At 47.5% G+C, this 16,154-nt stretch overlaps 1 long non-coding RNA gene across 1 annotated transcript; it reads right to left on the bottom strand.

Annotated features, from left to right (window-relative positions):
* Positions 1 to 858: 858 nt before the first annotated feature.
* LOC107182901 lies at positions 859 to 15,932 on the bottom strand. The gene is made up of 3 exons (XR_001513660.1): positions 15,819 to 15,932; positions 12,427 to 12,432; positions 859 to 869 (listed from the first exon to the last, which is right to left on the bottom strand). It is a non-coding gene; the product is annotated as an uncharacterized LOC107182901 (long non-coding RNA).
* Positions 15,933 to 16,154: the final 222 nt, after the last annotated feature.

Below are 16,154 nucleotides of genomic sequence, written 5' to 3'. Positions count from 1 at the left end.
CTCTCTCTCTCTTCTACCTCCTATCACAGCACCAGCCAGGCCCTTCCAACCGCCTAGGCTGCAGCTCACCACACACAAAGAGGCTTTGTGGGTTCCTGGGGGAGTGAGCATGGATGGGTGACGGGGTGACCAGGGACGCCGGGCCTTGCCAAGTCCCCATTCCAGCAGTCACTGTCCCATGGAGGGAAGCTCGGCAGGAGGCTATGGTTACACTTTTGTAACTGGGAAATAACTCATAAGGTGTCTTAAATTTTTAAAAATCCAAATTAAATTTAAACTGTCTTGAACACCCCAACAGGATTAGCAGGAAGTCCAGACGTCTTTGTGGGCAATGCCTCCCCCGCTGCTCTGAGCACTTTGGGTCATTCAAGAACAGCCAGGCTCCCTCAAATCCAAGCGCAGTGGGCCTGCTTCACTTTCACTCCTGAGATGGGGACAAGAGTCCGTAGGCAGTCACTGTCACTGCCATGAGGCACCTCTTCCCTATATGGCACTCACGCTGCACCCCTCCCGGCAGTGGCGCCCCTGTCCCTGCTCCCAGCAGTGTGTGTAGGCGTCACCCCCAACCCCCACATCATGCAGGGCCCGGTCACCTCTTGGGCTGCATCTCTAAGTGTCCCAGGGTGTCCACTGTCTGAGTGAGCCACTTGGTTCTCAGTCCCAGACCCCTCACGTTTGGGCAGCTCCTTTTAAACCACAGGACTTGGATTGCCCCTCAGCAGGGCCAGAGCTCAGATTCACAGCAGTTCACTGGAGGAGGTGGAGGGAAGTGGGCTGTGGAGGAAACACCTTTCATCCTACCTCACCCTTAGAGGGGGGACAGGAGGGAATTGGGGCACCTTCTCTTCTAAAGCAGACAAAGGAATTCTCTGCAGGCCACCCCCACTTTCACCTTCTATTAAAGAGAAGCCCTGTTTTCTCATTTTGCACTTGGTTTGATACCTTCAGAGTTTGGGGAAGTTTTATGAAATCTAGAACAGTGGGTGACTGGGCAGTGATTCTCAAATGGGGGGATCTGAGAGTCTTTTAGTGGGGGGAGTGTAATATCCAATGACTGCTTCTGAACTGTTGCTCTGCCCGCCGAGTGACTTATGACATGCACTGTTTGTTTCTGGATAACTGTGTGAATCTCTTTTGTTTGATCTGTCTTCCTCTTGCCATAAAGTTATAAAAATAAGTACCAAACCCTGCTGATGTCAGAAATGTTTTGTAAGAAGCCAAAGGTCTGTTTGGTCTATGGCAAGAGCTCCCAACCTGTGGGCTGCAGAATTCTAGAATTCTAGAAGGCTTTAGGGTTGTTGCCAAGAATTACCGGGCACCCACGTGTACTGTAGGCTTATCATAGACGCATTGATGCCAGGCTGCCTGGGTTTGAATCTCCGCTCCACCAACGTTCTGTGAATTTAAACTGTATTACTTGAATTCTCTGAGCCTCGATTTCATCATCTGTAAACTGGGGGTGAGACTCATGGCATCTAACTCACAGAGTTATTGTGAAGATTAAAATTAATAACACAGGTAATATGTTGAGGTTCGTGCCTGATGTAGTATAGATCAATCAATATTTATCATCAGAATTAATAGCAGTATCATTAATCCAATACCAATTATTTTCCAGACACTGTGCTAAAAATTTCCCCTCCATTATTTCAAATCCTCACAGCATCCCTACCTACTTTCTGTAAAGTTAGGTTCAGCGACTTGTCCCAAAACAGATTGTTCCAGAACTTGTACTGGATACTGGTTTCCAAAACCAGTTCTTTCTGGCTCCAACGCCTGCTTTCTCTGAGCCGAATCGAATTGTACCTGAACCAAACTGTAGGCTGATTATTTAATACTACTGGCCGGTGCACGAAATTAATACACATTAAAAGGGAATTAATTAGAGGAAATATTTTAATATTGCTATTTGCCCTTTCTCTATAATAGAAGTGTCAGAGATGAAAGAAAATTAGTAAAATGTATATGAAAATCTCCCTCCTGTCAGAGTCTGGGGCATACCACAGGACCCAGAGTCAAGTCCCCGTCCACCCGCGCACTCCTAGAAATTGCACGAGATCCAGACCCAGCCGGCCCCACCCTGGTCAAGTCCTGCTGGGGGGGGGGGCAGCTTTCAGGTCCCCTGGTCCTGGCACGAGGGCGTGACAACCATTTGCATATTAGCTCTTTATTATATAGGACTAGAGCAGGGGTCCTCAAACTTTTTAAACAGGGGGTCAGTTCACTGTCCCTCAGACCGCTGGAGGGCCAGACTATAGTTTTAAAAAAAACTATGAACAAATTCCTATGCACACTGCACATATCTTATTTTGAAGTAAAAAAACAAAACAGGAACAAATACAATATTTGTATTTGCATGTGGCCCATGGGCTGTAGTTTGAGGACCCCTGGACTAGAGGCTCGGTGCGCGAATTCATGCATGGGTGGGGTACAGCCGGCCCGCCCTGACCGGGCCAGCCCAGGGGAGGAGACGCAGGAGGTTGGCCAGCCCGCCCTGCCCCTTGGTAGAACTCCCGGTCAAGGGGACAATTTGCATATTAGCCTTTTATTATGTAGGATGCTTTGTGTTATACACAACACTTGGATACTATTCACAGTACTTATCTGCCCAGCACAGGGCTGACCATCAGAATGGAAGGCACCTACCCCCACGCTGGGGTGGAGGGGCACAGGAGGCTCCAGTCCTGAGCCAATATTAACTCTTCAGCAGCTGGATAGCGTTAAATACACAAACTGTCCCCAAACCAATTCCCAAAGCCGATGCTCTCACCTGACTGGTAAGTGCGCAGTGTTCTCCTTTTCTTGCTAATCTAACAGTAGTCATTGTAGACATTCTCTTTCCCCAGAAAGTGTTGCTTCTAGGATCGCATCTTGGAACTGGCCTGCTGGAGACCCTTCCCTGGCAGCGAGATTGTGACAGACCTTTGCCATGTGCTCATAACTGAACTGCCTGGAGAATTTTGTTTTGTTTTTAACTGTGGAGACAGCAGGAGAGGTCTCCAAAGACTTGGGGAGGGGAGGAATTTGGAGAGGTGCAGCAAGAACTACTTACCAGTGAGGGCACCAGTATTTCAATAAAAAAAATCAGAGCCAACGTGAGGGTGGGGGTGTGCCAGCTCTAAATCAGCCTTGAGTACAATAGGTTTAAAATCCATTGAGACCCTGTCGATTGTACTGTGGTTCCGACCATACAAACACTGATTTCACAAAAGCTTATTGACATTATAGATGTTCTCAAACAATGAACACTGTGGTACCTTTTGCGTTAAAAGGTGTTCTAGACGGCGCCCTTGGCGGTCCCAATTCTGTCTCTTGCTGCAACAGCGTGTGGATGGAACAGACCCAGGGACACCCCTTCTTCCAGCCTCCGACCACCCTCCACCATCTTTTCCAGTCTCCACTTCGGAACCACCTCTGCGACCAGCCAACACACTGTGCTTTCTCTACCTTTAGCTCCTTACTGCCAGACAAGCAAGCGCCCAAATTCGTCAGAACTATTCCACCCAGGTGGAAGCTGCCGTAGCCGCCTAGCAACCTGCACCCGTGGGCCTCCCACACCTACCTGTCCCTGGGCCAGTTCTTCACAAGCTGGTGAAGCACGAGGGCGCTGAGCGTCTCTTAAAGATGCAAAACCAGCTCGTGGCCACATTCCCTCCCAGGACGTGCTGGAGCCTCCCCAGGGTGAGTAGGCAAAGCTCAGGACGCCGTGGAAGCCGCCCTGGCCTTGGAGAGACCCTGAACCAGGCCCTTGTGGAGCTGCAGGCCCTAGGTTCTACCCATGCGGACCCTCAGCTCTGTGACCTCCTGGAGAACCACCTCCTGGATGAGCAGGTGAAACTCCTGAAGAAGATGGGCCACACCTGACTCACCTCCGCAGGCTGCCGGCCCCCAGGCTGGGCTGGGCAAGTATCTCTTTGAAAGGCTCACCCTCAAGCTGGCCTAGGAGCCTTTGGAGCCCAGAGGCCTTTGAGGGGCCCCTCTGCGTTCCCCTGGTGTCTGGCTTTTGCCTGAGCCTCTCCCAGAAACCACTAGCCATTCTTTTAACCACCTGGAGCCCTCTCCCATGCATTGGACCAAATGGCAACAATAAAGTCTTTTGCAGAAAATACACACACACACACACACACACACACCACCCCCCTCAAATATAATAAAATAAATAAGAATTGTTCTATAGCACATTAATAGTTGCTGCAGGCAAGATCCACTGATGAATGCTAAAAGAGTGGGTGAAAATTTAAGGATAAATAGAATATTTGCCTAGCCTCAAAGTATCTTCTTCAGAATATTAATTGTGCTTTAAACAGATGTCCAGAAATTCTTTGATACTCCTTGCTCTGGGAAGTAAAGCTTAATTCTCTTCTAATGGAAATGGACTTAGTGACTTGCTTCTCGAGTACATGGAAGAAGGAAAAATAGCCACTTTATAGTGGAGCCCCAGGCCGGACTCACATCACCAGGAACAAGGCATGCTGATGGCACCTACTCCCAGATGTGATACGAGAAGGCCGCCTCACTCGTGTGGTTTTCCTCCCCCAGCTCCATAACCCCAGTCTACTCAGGAGCAACATCGGACAAAGCCTCAGGGACAATCTACAGATCAGCTAACCAGAACTCTTCAAAAGCCACAGCCATGACAAACCAAAGAGAGGCTGCGAAACTGCCACAGAACAAAGGAGACTGAGGAGACATGATGGCAACATGTGATGCGGCATTTATCCTAGAGCAGAAAAAGGACATTTGTGGAGACACTGGTGAGATCCAGCCCGGTTGGTGTGACTCAGTGGTTGAGCATAGATCTATGAACCAGGAAGTCACAGTTCAATTGCCCTGAGGGCACATGCCCGGGGTGCGGGCTGGATCCCCAGTGTGGGGCATGCAGGAGGCAGTTGATCAATGATTTTCTCTCATCGTGGATGTTTCTATCTCTCTCTCCCTCTCCCCTCCTCTCTGAAATTAATAAAAATATATTTAAAGAAATAACAACTGGTGAGATCCCAATGAAGTCTGTAGTTCACAGTGAGGTGCCAGCGTCAAGTTTTCATTCTGATGAAAGTGCTGCGGTTATGAAACCTTATGTAAGACGAAGGGAAGCTGGGTGAACTCTCGGTACCATTTTTACAACTCGTTTGTAAATCTAAAAGAATTTTCAAATAATGGTATAAAAAATAACAAAGCAAAAAGAAGAAGGAAATCACAAAGTCTTCAAATCTCTCACTGCAACAAACAAAAATGTTCTTAGAAAGGTGGGGAACCGAAGTTTATCCAACACGCCAAGCGCTGAATGAAAGAAACCACAACGATGCTAACGAAAAGCTGTGGGTCGGGGAGAGGTTCCGACCACCCCAGTGAAGATGCAGCCCAGTGCAAGGACCTGCTCTCCTGGGCGGCATTATTCACACTCAGGGACCTGCCCCAGGGGTGGGTGCCTGGTGAGAAAGACCAGTGGGGCCGGGTGGGAGGAGGGAGCATGTTCCCGTGTGGATAAAGATTGATTACGGGGATCAAAATATTTCACACACGCAAAGTGCTTAGCCCTGTGCCCGACATAGTAACAGTCAATACAGAATCATCATCATCATCATCATCATCATTCATAGTATCACCATTTATCAAATACCCATTATTTTCCAGGCACTGGGCCCCAAATTTCCCATCTATTATCTCAAATCTTTATGGCATTGTACTTGGTAGAAAGTGAAGTTCAGCCCTGGCCAGTGTGGCTCAGTTATTTGAGTGTTGTCCCTATGCACTAAAAAGTCGCTGGTTCTATTCCCAGTCAGGGCACATACTCAGACTGTGGGTTTGATCCCCGGTTGGGTGGGTGCAGGAGGCAACTGATCAATGTTTCGCCCTCACATCGATGTTTCTCTCTCTCCACCCCCCAGCCCCTTCCTCTCTAAAATAAATAAAAACATATTTTTAAAGAATGAAAATAAAGTGGGGCTCAGTGACTTCCCGGTGCTAGACTGTCCCATTGCTTGCATTCCTTTCTGGTTTGCATGGCCCCCTGGGGCCTCAGTTTTCCAAAAGCGGAAAGGATGGAATTGGTGGCACCGTGGAGAGAGGCCCAGGCCGTGCAGGGACCTTTGTACCTTCCTCGCAGGCTTGTTGTGAGGACAAATACGGTGAGAGCTGCCGTGCTTAGCAGGCACCAAGCACACAGTCAGTGCTCAATTCACGTTCTTGGTGCAGGATAATATCGGGAGGTTTTTTCTTCCCTCAAATGTTTCTCGCTGCTGGGCGGCCCTTCACCCATCGGCAGAGGAGGCGGTGGAGCACAGCCGCGGATAAAGAAGTCATTGTTCAGCACTGAAGTCCAACTGGACTCTTGAGAGAGTCCAAAGCAAGACTGTTTTGAAGAGTCAGACATTCAATTCCAAGAGCCAACATATATCGGAGAGAAAAGAAAATTTCCAGAATTCTAAAATCTTCTCTTTAAATAAACTTTAATAAGAAACTTGCCATAAAATTTGATGACCTAGAGAATGAGTTTTGCTGAAGTCGTAGAGTAAGCAGTTTCTCGTGTCAGACAAGAAACTCGGCCAGGGCTGAAACAGAAAAGAGGGCAGGAGCTTGGGATCCGCATCCGGGGCCTGCCCGGGGTGAACACCCGTGGAAGCAGATACCCCAGAGCACGGGCCCGTGCCTGCTTCACAGGCACCAGAGACGCCGCCTGGCAATGGGGGTGCAGTGGCAGCAACGTGTATCCAGGGGAGGGGAGAACCTGGCATTCACTCTGCAGCGGAACCCCGTCCCCCACCCTCTCCCAGTGCCAGTTGTGTGAAACTGCTAGCTCTCAGCCCCACCCACCCCGCTATATTCTGTTTTGTGTATTTTTTCAATGACAGTTGACATTCAATATTATTTTGTATTACTTTCAGGTGGACAGCATAGTGGTTAGACAACCATATACTTTACAAAGTGACCCCCTGATATTTCCAATACCCACCCGGCACAATACATAGTTATTACACTATGTATTGCCAGCTGTTTCCACAGCCATTTCTGTGGATAGGGGGCACAGAAAGTCCAAGGCTGGATGAGGAGGAAAGAGCTTGCCGCTCTCTGTTATTGTCTGTTAGCATCACCTCACAACAGCCCTTCTCCCTGGCAGGGGCCATTGGTTCCAGTAGCAACTGGGTCCAGTTTCCAGGTTTTCTCCACATTCCCAGACCAGCCTCACTTATACCAGCACCAGGCACAGGTGTGCCCTCCTAGAAGGTCTGGGTCCCAGTTTCTAGGTTCTAATAAACCCAGCTTCGTCCCTTGTCCTCCCCTCCCCAAAGGTGGTCTCTGTTACCTGAAGTTAGTACCTCTGATATCTCACTGTTTGCTTTTCCACTTGTTGAATACTGTGCAGCTAAACCCTTATATTAAATTTCCCTCTTAAATCAACCAGAGTGATATTTGATTTTCCTGATGAGACTGACGCATATGTATGAGGGCCTGGTTTCCCAAGGCCACTGTGGGCCGTGGTCAGCATCAGAAGCTTCCAGTGGGGCCTATCTATGCCCTGCTGAGGCATCAATTGTAAGAAGTTTAGGGTCATGGGACTGCACAGCCTCAACACAGAGGCCATGACTACAGAGTCACACGCTGGAGTGACACATGCTTGGGCCCAAAGCCAGGCTGGACCAGTTACACCAGCAGAGAAGCAATGGGGAGGGAAGTAGCACCAAAGACCCAAGAGGGCAAGGCAGCCAGCAGGACCATCAAGCCCAGAAGCCTAGGCCCCAGGCTTTGGGTGTCATCGAAGGCTCCTTCGCTACCAGACGCCATACTGAGGGGTGGGGGGCGGGCACTGCCAAGAGACAGGGCCATCCTAATAGGGAGTTCGGACCCTGATTTGACTATTTTTTTAGACAAGAGTACATTTTCTTCTTTTAATTTTTTTTTTTTTTTGCTTTTGACATCATTTCAGAAAAGTTTCAAAAATAGTGCAAAGAATTCCGATACCCTTCATCTAAATTCTCCAAATGCTAACACTTTACTACATTTGCTTCATTCTTCTGCATGTGTGAGTGGTTTTCCTGAAAGCCATCTATATTTTTTCTGAACTATTTCAAAGTTGTAGATACGATGTCCCTTTACCCCTAAATACATCAACGTGGATTTCCTAAAAACAAGGACGTTTTCCTACCTAACCACCGTACAAATTAAAATTGAGGAATTCATATGTGGTACTTTATCTAAGCTATAGACTTGCTTCGGATTTTACCAATTGTCCCCAAAATGTCCTTTATAACAAAAGAGAATGCAGGATCAGCACTTCCAGTTGTGAAGAGAATGAACTTTCACCCAGAAATAAAGTTGGGGGAAGGGAAGCTATGATCAAGTTGAATTGAGTTGAGCTGCAGAAGAAATTAAGTTTTATTTCTGCATGTCTGAGCCACACAGGGTAAATGCTGACCTTGCAATGTTCGTGATTAATAATAGTGTTCATGATAACGGTAATAATAATTTGTGGCCCTTTCTGTTCTGGGTCTTTATGTCTTGGAGACAGATTTGTGGTCATTTGTTAGTAGCCAGCTGCTCCTTAAAAAAAAAAAAATATTCTTGAGACAATGTAGCTTAGTGGGAAAGGTGGGCACTCTGGAGTGAGACTGGGTTGAAAATTAGCTTTGCCACTTGCCGATGGGCCCAGCTCGGACCTTTCTGAGTCTCGGCTTCCCTGTCTTTAACATGGAGGAGAGATCAGCACAGTGGGGTGTGGAGCCGGAGAGATCTAGGCTCACATCTTGACTCTTCACCAGCTTGGGTTTGGGTCCGCTCCTCTGTACGTGGGGACAATACCACCAGGGCACCTGGCTGGGCTACTGGAAGGAAGAATGATGCTTGTACAGAAAGGCCTGGCTCACAGCAGGCCCTCCATGGAAGGTGAATTCCTTGCCATCAGCCCTTCTGGTTTGTGCAAGTGGCTCTTCCTCCTGAGACCTCGATTTCTTCATCTGTGAAACAGAGCCAGTAATAACCCACCTCCCGGCATGAGAAGAATGAGAATTGCAGATGGAAGGGCCTGGCGGTCTGAAAAGCCTGGTACACTGTGGCCTTGGCAGAGTAAGGGATTGGCTGACAGTGACAAAAACAGATCGTGCTTCGGAATCCCGAGGCCTGCCAACAATGCGGGCAAACCCGTTCTCCCACTGCTGCCCCGGGGCTCTCTCCCAGCCAGGTTTTCTCCTCCTTCCCTGGGTGCGTCCGATGCGGGCTGGTCCCCGCCTGCCTTCTTCTAGGAAGCCACTCAGCCCTGCCTCCAAGAAGGGAAGAAGGACATCACCGTGTCCTGGGCATGTTGTTGGGCAAGAGAGGGCAGCTCCAGTGCTGGGGAGAGAAGGAATCTGCAGCCCTGGCAGGCTTTCACCCGAAGAGTCCCAGGGCCGCAGCCCCGCCGGTCTCCTCCCTGTCTCAGGCATGCGCCAAGTTCATGATCAGATCATGAGAGCAGAGAGGCTTAATGGGAAGGGCTCTGGCCTGGGAGGAAGAAAGCCTACCATCGCATTCATAGGGTCAAGAAAGGCCTGGGCCATGACCTCTTGGGGCAGAAGGCCCTCAGCCAATGAAGCAAGAGGTGGGTGTGTTCCCAGAGGGGGGCAGATGTCCAGCTCTTCCACCTCCTTCCTGGATGGTAGACCCACACACTACATGCCAAGCCTGCGTCAAGCTCTCGACATTATACTTGTGTTATCTTATGGAGCCCTCATAAGTCCTGGGGAGGTTGGGGGCACCATGCTCCTTTGATAAAGAAGAAAACCCAGGCCCAGAGAATGAAGCTACTTTCTCTAGTTGGCATCTGCTCAGGATTGAAGCCTGGGCCTGCTTGGTTCTGAAACCCACGATCACCAGGTTTGCTGTGGGATGGAAGAAGGATCTGAAGCTGGGCCAAAGGCTGAACGTACCTTCAAGGACCAACACCTTTCTGGGTGCAGCCCTGTGACCTCACAAGTCATTCACATATTCCTCTCCCTGGATTGACACACTCTGGGGATCCTGTATCATTACAGTCCCTGATGGGACTGTCCATGTCACCTACACTGACCAGACGTATCTGTAATTATGTCATATGTGCCTTCTCCCCCACCCCACCCGAGTGTGGGTTCTTCCAGGCACTTGGTCCAATTCCTCTATTTACTAGTATCTGTCTGCATGCCAAGCAAATGCCAGGAATGTGGTGGGAGTTCGGTAGATGTTTTTTGGATGAACATACCGATAGGGTGGGGTTAAAACCGTTTATCAGAGGAAGCATCTGAGCCCAGTGCTGGAGGAAAGGGACTTGCCCAAGGTTACTTAGGCCTGTTCAACGTCCATCCAGGGTGGTTTCCCCTCTATTACTCAGTCTTGGCATGGGTCCAGAGTTTTACCAAGAAGAAGCGCTGCATTTGAAGATCTCCACAGGAAGCCAAAGACCCGGTCTGGTCTCTCAAGACCCTCCCCGCGGTAAGACTAGGGACAAGGGCCCAAAGGAAGCTGGGAAATCAGACCTCAGGACATTTACCTTAAAAGGTAGACTTCGTGGCTTCTGAGGCTAGGATTTGCTGACCTGGAAAATGAGAACAGCATGGTAAACAGTTCTTGTTCTAAGGAGAAGTGCTTGCGGAAGCTGGGCCCGTTTTGTAGGCCCTGATGAGTCTCTGACTTGAAATGCAAGGACTGGGAAATAATTCTGAGTCCATAAAAAAAAATGAAACCTGAAATGTCTACTTGCCCATTATTTCTTCATTTATTCATCCACCCGTTCACTCACTCACTCATCCATCAATGTCCTGTTTCCTAAGTTTCGCTCATTCCCATACTACTTATGTCATTTGCCTTATCCAATACAACCTGTAAGCTTATTTACTTCACCTTTTTTCTTTATTTGACTATTTTACCTAAATTCATTTAGCCTCAGCCTAAGCAATAGTTTAATTAAATATATCAATGACAACAACATCATTGCCCATGTATCACCCCAAACCCTCTCTCACGCCACCATTGTGTCCATTCAGCTCTCCTCTGTGCGGTTCAGTTTCTGCATCCAAGAAGTGGACAGCTTTTGGACACAGTGATCTTCCACCCCTGACATTCTGGGCATCTATGATTCAAAGAGTCACACACATCCAGGGAGGAAAACCTGGAGGCTAGACGGAATCAGTGGGAGAGGTAGCTGGTGAAACATGTTTATCTGTCATGTTTCTGAGGCTGAGCAGTGACTCAGGAGGCAGGTCAGGAAATCCTTTGGGATTGATCTGTAAAACACCTCTAAGAAAAATAAGTAAGGAAGTCCCCAAGAGCCAAACAGCCCCAAAAGCGTGAGTTACACACTCTTCACTAGACTCTTCTAGAATCTTCTGAAGTTTCCAGAGGCACTGGCATCCCAGATGGAGGAGTTTACACTGAAGAAGTCTGGCACTGAGAATGTCTGGGCAGAAAGGTGATCCGACTGGCCTCCTCTGAGGCCCCAGAGTAGGCAAGCCGGAAGTGGGTTCCTTCTTGGGCACCTGCTCCGGCCACAGGTCCGTGTTTGATTCCAACCCAGAGGGATCCTGGGCCCATATTTGTTCTGTGTAGTGCAGCCCCTTCTTGTCCAGCTAACTGACCAGAGGTAGGTACCAGCCTCAGAGGGAACCACTCCTAAACATTTGAATTAGGACAAGAATCATGAGTAGGTACAGGTATAGGTCGGGTAAGGTAACACAGACTCTCTGAGAAGACCTGCCTGGAACACCCATCTGAGAGAGAGGAAGGAAACCAGTTTTCAGAGAAGCACCAGGGGAGCTGGCGCTCACCCCCAGAGAGCCAGGCAGGCCTGGGTTCTGACCCCCATTTATCGCTCACTTACTACCTATATGACTTTGGGCAAGTTATTGAACCTGCCTGAGCCTTACTTCCTTATTTTCACAAACTAGAAAGCAGGACAGTGTAGACCTGGAGCCAACTCCTCTTGGCTCTTCCACCTACTGGCTGATGACCTTTGGAACGTGACATGATTTCTAAAAGCCTCAGCGTTTTCCACACTAAAGTGGGGCTAATAAAGCCTGTTTTAACTGATTGCTGCAAGGCTCGAATGGAGGATGCAAAATGTTTAGTGCATAGCCTGATCAAACCGTGCCAGATGCTTTATAATCCCTAGACAATGGAGTTACATAAGCCAAGAAATTCCTGTAAAAAATTATGACATTGAAAAAAATGTTTCACACAATATCAGGCACGTGGTAAAAAGTGCTCAGTATATGGTAGACATGATAGCAATTTGTTAAGTAAAGTACCCAGCATGAGCCTTGACACATGATTATTAATTTAAAAAAATTAAGTATTAAAAAGTGCACACCGGTCAGTGCAGAGGGTTGACTCAACCTAGAAGATGGGAGACATTAGTCATGTCTCCCTCAGCCCTAACCAGACAGCACCTCGAGCTGGAAAAGAAGTAGAGCCTAGGAAGTGGACATGAACCTTTCACTTTCCAAGGAAAATAAAAATTCTTTCTTGGCAAGTATGCTTATTTGAAAAAAAAGAGAACCCACACATATATCTAGACAAATATTTCTCTGTTCTTATCAGTTATGCCTTTGTTTGGAATAGAGTAAGCTACAGTAATCAAGATTGTGATATTGGTCCAAAGACAGAAAAATACATCAATAGAGCAGAACCGTGAGTCCAGAAATATACACTGAAGTACAAACTGATTTTTTACAAAGGTACACAGGCCTCTCTGTGGAGAAAATATAGTTTTTTTTAACAAATGGTCCTGGGACAACTGCTCATCTATATGTTAAAAAACACACATACACAGAAATCTTCCATAAAAGAAAAAGAATCAATTGGAATTCATAAAAAAAATTTAAAATGTCTGCTTTTTGAAAGATATTGTTAAAGGAAATAAAAGACAATATGGGAGAAAATATTTGCAAATGATATATTTTATAAAGGACTTTTACTCAAAATATATAAAGAAGTCAAAACTTAATAATTAGAAAACAAGTAACCCAATTAAAAACTGGGGGAAATATTTGAGCAGACACTTCACTAAAGAAGATATATGAATTGCAAATAAGCATGTAATAGGATCCTCAACATCATTAGTCATTAGGGAAATGAAAAATAAAGCCACAAAGAGATGCCATTACATGTCTATTAGAGTGACTAAAGTGAAAAAAACTAACCATACTAAGGTTGGTGAGGATGTGGAGGAACTGGAACTCTCATCCATCGCTGGTGGGGATATAAAATGGTACAACCACTTTGGAAAACAGTTTGGCAGTTTCTTAAAAACTTAAACATACACATGACTTGGTCATTCCCATCCTAGGGATATACTTGAGAGAAGTGAAAGCATATATCCATGCAATGACTTGTACATGAATGTTCACAGTAGCTTCATTTGTAATAGTCAAAAGCTGGAAACCCAACTGTCCATCAACAGATAAGTGGATAAACAAACTGTGGTATATCCACACAGAGCATACTACTCAGCAATAAAAAAAAAGAATGAGTTATTGATAGATGCAACCAGATGAATAAATCTCAACACAAGTATGCTGAATGAAAACACCCACACATAAAGAGTACTTATTGCATGATTATCCTACCATATTAAAAGGCTAATATGCAAATCGACCGAACCATGGACGGACCAGTTGCTATGACATGCATTGACCACCAGGGGGCAGACGCTCAATGCAGGAGCTGCCCCTTGGTGGTCAGTGTGCTCCAACTGGGGGAGTGCTGCTCAGCCAGAAGTTGGGCTCACTCTTAGGTCTGCTCCCCAAGGGCTCCCAGACTGTAAGAGGGCACAGGCCAGGCTGAGGGAACCCCTCCCCCCGCAACCAGTTCATGAATTTTGTGTACCAGGCCTCTAGTATTGACATAAATGTCTCAGAAATGGAGATCAGATTGGTGGTTGCCTGAGGTCCGGGGAAAATGGTTGGAGGGAGGGATTACAGAAGGACACAAGGAATCTTTTGGGAGCAATGAATATGTTCATTATGGTGATGGCTTCACAGGTATATATCATAATATAAATTTTTATACTTTAAACACTTGTAGTTTATTACATGTGTATATTAAACCTCAGTAAAGCTGCTTTAAAAAAAAACAGCAACACACAACAACCAAGGGCCTTCCCCATGAGTCATCTATCCAGGGCTTGCCACAAGTTTCATACAATAGCCTAACACACCCATCTAATTGAGCACGGTTGCTTCTTCTGGGTCAAAAGGCCCAACTGACTGAGCTGCCTGCCTGCAGCCTGTAACACCTAGAATCTTCTTTCTCTGGGCCCTTCTCCAAATAGAAGCCTTGTGGGTAACTTGGTAAATGGGTAGGAATAACACACCCAAAAATGGAACTCCATGCCTCCAAATCCATGCTTCTCTTTTAGTACTGGGCTAATAATATGGCAACTTGCCTTTTATTTTGGAGGAGACAACATGACATGCCCTAGACCTCTAGACCTCCAGAAATATCACTGAGGTACCAGTCCCTGAAATTTTGTGGTATTGATCTCCTACCTCCAGCAAGCATGTATCTTACCAGGGGGGTTTAGGGTGTCTGCTACTTCCTGCCTACTGAGTCTTATTTGCATAATGTCATTAAGTTGGTGCACCAGTATGACCTACTCCAGGACAAAAGTATGTCCCCCACAGCCACCAAACAGGAGAAACTAGGGAGGAAGGACAAGATAAAGAATGAGAGAAGGTGAAAGGGGAGCTGAAATGAGAATGGATGGTGTTGAAGGAAGAGGGAGGACGGTTTGTAACAGTGGGAATTGTAACCCAGTCCACCATTCTTCTGACATTGTTTCTGTAGATACTGACTCTGACTAATATGCAGGTTGTAGATGAACAGCATCCTATATAATAAAGAGTTAATATGCCAATGGTTGTCACACCCTCATGCTGTCATGCTCTAATGCAGTGGTCCTCAACCTTCCTAATGCTGCGACCCTTTAATACAATTCCTCATGTTGTGGTGACCCCAACCATAAAATTATTTTTGTTGCTACTTCATAACTGTAATTTTGCTACTGTTATGAATCATAATGTAAATATCTGATATGCAGGATGTATTTTCATTGTTACAAATTGAACATAATCAAAGCATAGTGATTAATCACAAAAACAATATGTAATTATATATGTGTTCTCTGATGGTCTTAGGTGAACTCTGTGAAAGGGTCGTTTGATCCCCAAAGGGGTCACGACCCACAGGTTGAAAACTGCTGGTCTAACGGCTCAGATACTCAACACTGGGGAGAGAGGAATGGGGACCAGCCAGGTACAAATGAGCTCACGAGAGAAGAATAGGGACCAGCCAGGCTTCGGCCTGGGAGAGGGACAAGCCACCCGCCCTGTGGCCCTGGGCGCCTGTGGCTGTGGCACAGGCGAAGCCTCCCGCCCACAGTCCCATGTGACTGCAGCCGGCCCAGGTGAAGCCGGCCCAGGTCCTGGGTGCCTACAGCCGGCCAGAGGGAGGGAAGCTCAGGTCCCAGGTGCCTGCGACTGGCCAGAGGAGGGAATCCTGGGTCCTGGGTGTGGGGCGAGGCATAGGCTGTTAGGGGTGATCAGGCCAGCAGGGGAGCAGTTAGGGGCGATAAGGCAGGCAGGCAGAGATGGTTAGGGACAATCAGGCAGGCAGACAGAGGGGTTAGGGGCGATGAGGCAGGCAGGCAGGTGAACAGTTAGGAGCCAGCAGTCCCAGATTGCAAGAGGCAGTCAGATATCCCCCGAGGGGTCCCAGATTGGAGAGGGTGCAGGCCGGTCTGAGGGACCTCTCCCCCCACCCTCGTGTATGAATTTCATACACTGGGCCTCTAGTGTTTATATAAGAATCTTAAGCACTAACTTCAGAAGATACAGACTCTGACCTTCAGTCATCCCAGTTCCTGGAGGTTTGCTGACCTTCAACCATAGAACCAGGATGATGTAGAACCAGGATGAGAAAGACCAGGATGATGCACACCAGACCACCCCTTGACTGATTTCAAGGTCTTTATCGAAATGGACTGTGTTCTGCCATCTCCCTTCTTATAGAAATCTCTGCCTGGACCCAGCCAGTGTGGCTCAGTTGGTGCAGTGTCATTCCATGCACCAGGAGGTTGCTGGTTCCATTCCTGGTCAGGGCACATGCCCAGGTTGCAGGCTCCATCCCCAGTAGGGGGCATGCAGAAGGCAGCC

This window comes from Myotis davidii, unplaced genomic scaffold (assembly GCF_000327345.1).
Source record: "Myotis davidii unplaced genomic scaffold, ASM32734v1 scaffold458, whole genome shotgun sequence".
Lineage (NCBI taxonomy): Eukaryota > Metazoa > Chordata > Mammalia > Chiroptera > Vespertilionidae > Myotis > Myotis davidii.
The sequence above is the reverse complement of the archived record's forward strand: the minus strand, read 5'-3'. Positions and strand labels throughout refer to the sequence as shown.